This window comes from Oratosquilla oratoria, chromosome 21 (genome assembly GCF_046742065.1).
Source record: "Oratosquilla oratoria isolate Oo_2021 chromosome 21, ASM4674206v1, whole genome shotgun sequence".
Classification (NCBI taxonomy): domain Eukaryota; kingdom Metazoa; phylum Arthropoda; class Malacostraca; order Stomatopoda; family Squillidae; genus Oratosquilla; species Oratosquilla oratoria.
In genome coordinates, this window is record NC_134797.1 from 36,529,550 (window position 1) to 36,535,723 (window position 6,174).

Below are 6,174 nucleotides of genomic sequence, written 5' to 3' on the forward strand. Positions count from 1 at the left end.
GCTTTTGCCGCCCGGGGCTGCCCTCATGTTTGCCGCCCCTTCTCACAAGGAATTCAATATTACAAATGCACATTAACTTCTTAAAGGATATATATATATATATATATGTGTGTGTGTGTTTGATTGACAGTTGATTGGGAGCTATGCTCGTGGTGCCCCGCTTTTATATCTATATCCAGTTTATTCTTAAATTTGTGTATCGTCTTTGCACACACTATTTCTTCTTTCAAATTGTTCCAGATGTCTATTGTTCTGTGTGGGAAACAGCTCCTACTATCTACATTATAATATTCGATTGATACTAAACGTAGTTTAGCCGAAAAAATTTTCAGTAACAGTAGCCTAGTCCAATTTCTGTGCAGAGCATGTTCATTTTCACCCATGTATACCCGTCCAATCGGATCGATGTTAACACGCTTGCAAACTGTCACGCTTTATTATGCTTAATAACGTAGAAAAAACTGACATCTATGAGAGACTGATTAACGTAATTTTATATCAATCATACAAGGACCAAAAATGCCGCCCCTCAAAAAGTGCCGCCCGGGGCGGATCACCCCTATCGCCCCCCCTTAGCTACGCCACTGCATCTACAACACCTTGGCCCAAATACAATAATCCCTTGACTGGTTCTTTCAACCACTCTTGGTTGTACAACAAAATTCCAACAATCTGGAAAAGAGCACATATTAACACCAAACAAACCACCAGCAAACCCAGTATCCTACAACCACCATATTCAAGCCAATAGAAAGACTGCAGAAAGAAATACAACTTATCTACTTATCTCCCTACACCAAATGGATTCTTGAAGTGTACATACATACATACATATACCAAGGCTTTTTCCCCCTTCCAAGGGAGGTAGCCAAAAAGGGAAAGGCACAAAAACACTCCCACTCATTTCATCCCTAAATACCCTCCACACCCCTCCCACCCTTCCTCTCATCTGAGCACCTCCTGGATGACGGGTCATCCCTGCACCCTGCCCACCGCCCTGGGTCAGAAGCAGTGTCGCAAGACACAGCACATCCACAGCAAGGCCGCTTCTTGAAGTGTAACTCCACTATATTTCTTAAATATCACAAAAATGCTGCAGGGACTCAACAAAATGCCACAAAAATGCATTTCATAAAGTTCCTAGATACATATTAAAAATATATACAAAATAAAAACAGATATCCATAACAATGACAAGAAATAGCTAACAAACTTCTTTGCTGATAGACAGTGTAATGTACCGTATTTTCCGGCATATAGTGCACGACTTTTTTCCGTTGGAAAGGCCTAAAATTGGGGGGGTGCGCGTTATCCGGTGGTGCGCATTATCTACGGCCTACTATAAAAATTCTGTGGCTGTGTGTGTATTTTTGTTTCACAACAACGTGACGATGTTGGCCGTCACAAAGTCGGGGCGGCACACTTCTCCGTGACGTTCCGTGAGAACAAGAAGAACAGCCATGGTGACATGAAAGAATACGCCAGCATGGGCTATATAAATATTTGGTATAGGTAGGTATCTATCGAATCTTATTATTCATGTTTAAATAGGCCTAAACACCATGAAACATGATCAATATTCATGATATTTGCCCATGTTCACAGCATCCTAGTTTGAATTTCTATGTTGGCTTTGTTGCTTCACTTTAGGTATGGTACAAATTCCATTGCGGCTGTTCATAAACTCGTGTCAAACACCTGACTACAACACCCTCTTTCGGGAGTTATATTAACTAAACGTCACCTCGATGAGAGGCTGTCCTATTTCACCACTGTCATTGCAGGTTCAAAGCTAAAACGAAACAGTCTGTAGTTTGTTTCAGTATTAAAGAAAAAATGGTAAAGACGAATTATTTCCTCAAGATATAAAATGAACATTTTCTGTAAAAATCCCGCAATTTTCTGTATAATTTACTTTCAATAAACTTTTTTTTAGGTCATATTTCCTACAAACTATTTAAGCTACAAAGTAATAAGGGACCAACGCACAACATGAGTCATATACCGGTACATGTAGTTCCAAGTTTTTCTTAGTTGTGTCCTGATTGATGCCTAAACTGACAATTTAGTGACAAATCAACAGATTTCCCAGCGGTGGCTCTACCCAATGAAAAATACTTCTCCATGTAACCTCGTTCACATGATACTAAGTAATTAAACGCCGTTATTTCATTGGTTTATTTTTACTAACATTAATTATCGTAGTCTATGCAAATATTTGGGATCCGTAAAACAGCACTGGTACCAACATCATGAACGTTGGCCGTTTTAGCTCACCCGGAATATGCTAGATCAGGGCCGAGATTGACAGTTCTATTGCCAATCTAGCCTACACTAAACACCCTCTTGCGAGAGTTTGTTAAACTAAACGTCACTTCAGTAAAGACACTTATGAACCGAAACATAGTTTGTTGCTGCATGGCGATAAAAACTTGTACACGGTGATAAAAACTTGTACACGGTGATAAAAACTTGTAAGATGAATTATTCCCTCAGGATAGTAAATTACAATTTTTCTGTAAAAATCCAAAAATTTTCATGTACATTTTGTATTCAATAAAATTTTCATGGCTCAAATTTCCCACAAAACAATGCACCAATGCAAGCAGGAGTCGCATACATGCAGTTCACGAGCTTTAGCCACCAGTGACTTTTCCTGGCATGGGTGCACATTATAACCCGATGCGCATTTTAAGCCGGAAAATACGGTATAAAAAAAAAATTCTGGGACTAAAAGACTGTATAATGGACTCTTTCTGAAGAACCTTTGGACTGTTGTCTCATTTGTATTGGTGTGGGACTGTTTCTATGTCACAGACTGAAAGTGGAAGGAGAAGGGAAACAATAAATTGTTGTCAACTTTCCATGTGTGAAAAACCTATAAGAAATACAAGTGAAGCTGATAAGAGAGATTTTGGGCCCAGTCTAGAGATCAAGTATCAGCCCCTCAGATCTGCACCTCCTCACAGAGGTGAGAAGTTTGACAGGTTTTGAAAATGGCTAGCTCTGTCTTCCATCTTGCAAGACCACCATATGCAAGTCCATCACTGATTGCCAATATTAATATCAATAATAATAATAATAATAATACAGATAAGGTGAAGGGCATGTGCCAAGAAGCACAGAGCTGCAACTTTTATTATCATTTATATTCAGACTGTTGGGGCAGAATAATCAAAGCTTGGTATTAGAGAGAAATGTTGTACATGAACCCACAACTTCAAGGATAAGACCCACATAATTCTAATTATACCATCACTGCACAATAAGACATACACCAATACCAAAAGGCCTTTCCCCACTTATGAGATGGCCAAATCTAAACATGCATCTAACCTACACCTATCCAAAAACCCACTCATTGTCCCTCCTGTTTTAAAATTTTTGGATGAATAGCCTTACCCATACTGCCACACCTTTCAGGTTAAAAGCAATGTACATACATACATATATCAAGGCTTTTTTTCCCTTACAAGGGAGGTAGCCAAAAAGGAAAAGGCATAAAATCACTTCCACCCATTCCATCCCTGAATACACTCCACACCCCTCCACCGTCCCTCTTATCTTAGCACCTCCTGGATGACGGGTCATCCCTGCATCCTGTCCACTGCCCTGGGTCAGAAGCAGTGTCGCAAGACACAGCACATCCACAGCAAGGCCGCTTCATTAAATCGGCGACCCCCCTCTCCGTCCCCCCATTGCATAAAAGGTGAAGATGGGGAGAAATCCCTTCGGGCTGCATCAAATTTTGCTCACACATACTACCTCATCCCCCCACCCATTCCACCTCATGCAATCACAACATCATCCATATACAACCATTCTCCATTCACCCGTCTTCTGTCCTCTCCCATCCTTCCTCAACAGACATTCCCCTCTTCCCCAAAGCCCCTTTCACCCCATCCATCCACCTCATCCTAGGACGTCCCCTCATGTTCACTCCCTCCACATCTGCCTTCCATACCTCTTTTACTAGTCTTTCTTCACTCATTCTTTCCATGAGTCCAAACCATCCTAATATTCTTTCATCAACCCTATCTCCCAGCTCCCTTTCCACCCCCGTTCTCCTCCTCACCTCCTCATTTCTCACTCTATCTAGCCTAGTAACCCCCATCATACTTCTCAGACACCTCATCTCAAACTCCTTCTCTCTTCCTCTCTTTTGTTCCATGTTTCTGCCCCATACAGTGCTGTTGGCACAATCAATCCTTCATACAGTCTTCTCTTAGCATCCATTCCCAAATGTCTATTCCTCATTACACTCTTTAATCCACTAAGGCATTTACTCGCTTCTCTCAATCTACATTCTACCTCCACCTTCACTCTACCTTTTCCTGCCACATTTGCCCCCAAGTATCTAAAACTATCCACTTCCTCCAGTCGCTCTTCCTTAATGCTCACTTCCAGTCTACTGCCACCTTTTATCCACATTTATCTTTAGCTTTCTTCTATCACATACTCTCCCAAACTATGCCATCAACTTCCTCAATCCCTCCTCCGATCCTGCCACAAGCGCAGTGTCGTCCGCAAACAACAGCTGGCTCACCTCCCACTTTTCTCCAAAGCAATGTACCAACAGTAATAAAAATAGTTTAATTTCTTGGTCTTCCTATTCATTATCATCTATAGATATAATCTGCATTCCACTTTTTACCCCCATTAGATCAGAGTGGATAAGCCCTGCTCTAAAAAATATATACTGATTTAATTTCAGCCCATATAAATTTGTGGTTATCAATGACAATGATCATTGGGGTTTCTATATGCAGATACACTTACAATCGGGTCCTACCAACTACAGCCAAGGTTGAACAGACCCGACTGCGATTAGTTTGTATTAAATATGGAGTCATGCCAGTGGCAAGATCTAACTAATTACAGCTGTAGTTGGTTGAACCTAGCCATAAATATGATGAATATTTTGGAAGTTGTTCTTGATGCCACCCGGACTTCCAAAATAGCAGTGGTACCACCACAACTAGAAGAAAGACCCTCTGGATTGTACTAAGCAAACCAATTAATAAACATAATATCTTAACATTTAACACAAAAAATAAAATTCATCTTACTCTCATCCTGAGTGCTCTATGATCCAAACACTATTGTGAGGCATTCTGAAACACCAACAGCTAGTTCCAAAGTGTCACAAAAAAAACAAAATCATCATTACATCTTCTGGTAATAATAAAATATGGTTTCTCTAAAATGCACAAAACTTCCTCGTTATAATCTTCACTTCAATGAACATAAGTCCTTTCACACTCATGTGATATACCATTAAACTTTCTATTTATATGAATTTCTATTGCAAACACCAAGTTTTGAAATTATCCTTTACTGATTATCACATGACAAAACAAACCACATGTAGTACAACAAAGAATTGGATTTGTAAACAGTATTTCCTACTTTGTTTACACCTATGGGTATCTTCTCTAACAAGCCTCCACTGCAAAGTCCCCTTCTCTTTAGTACCAAATACATTCATCAACGAGTTATGGTAACCCTACCAAAAAAATCAGTGACATATCGACTGGCCAGAATTTTCCACCTGCTTGTAAATTTCAACATCCACAATTCAATAAGACAAATAACTTTGTCAAGACATTTGCGTCCTATCAAAAACTAGGTGTCTTCAGCCTTTCTTATGCACAGCACCATTCATATTTTGTGGCGAAATTATGTTTTGTATAATGCTATTCTTAAAACTCGTACATAATGCTTTATATTTCTTTCAAAGAATTAAGACGTACCACATGAGATGATCATCCACAATACAGTCGACCCTGAGATTTCTCTGTCGTGACGTCACAGCCCTCTGTTGGTAAACAATATAAGCATAGAATGCACGCAAGTACTTCATATCATATTTGACGAATTTGAGAAATTAGTGTCATTATACCCTCAGACATGCGTTTTTTCCAAATGCCATATAACTGTATAATGTCAACAAGAAACATAAAATTTTATTTTAGGAGATTACTTGCTTCAGTTACCAAGGCAGTGCAAAAAACGTCCTATTGGTGTGTATTTTACAAAATTCTAACATTGACGTTTTCTGGGATATATCTAAAACATAACTTAAGACTTAATTCAAGTTGTTTTAGATGTGAGAGAAAAGTGAAAATATAACGGCATTTATGTCATACGCTGTAGTCGCATTTATCACCAAGC

At 39.5% G+C, this 6,174-nt stretch overlaps 1 protein-coding gene across 2 annotated transcripts in view; it reads right to left on the minus strand.

Annotated features, from left to right (window-relative positions):
* The window catches only part of trbd (ubiquitin thioesterase trabid), a 43,000-nt gene extending 37,106 nt beyond the window's left edge, over window positions 1–5,894 (minus strand). The window contains exon 1 of one of the 2 annotated variants that reach the window (XM_076204716.1): window positions 5,754–5,894. The gene's annotated coding sequence lies outside the window, so the exon portion shown is untranslated. Of the gene's footprint in view, window positions 1–5,510; window positions 5,530–5,753 lie in introns of those variants that run through there. The other variant, XM_076204717.1, reaches the window with a different exon arrangement.
* Between the last annotated feature and the right edge of the window lie 280 nt (window positions 5,895–6,174).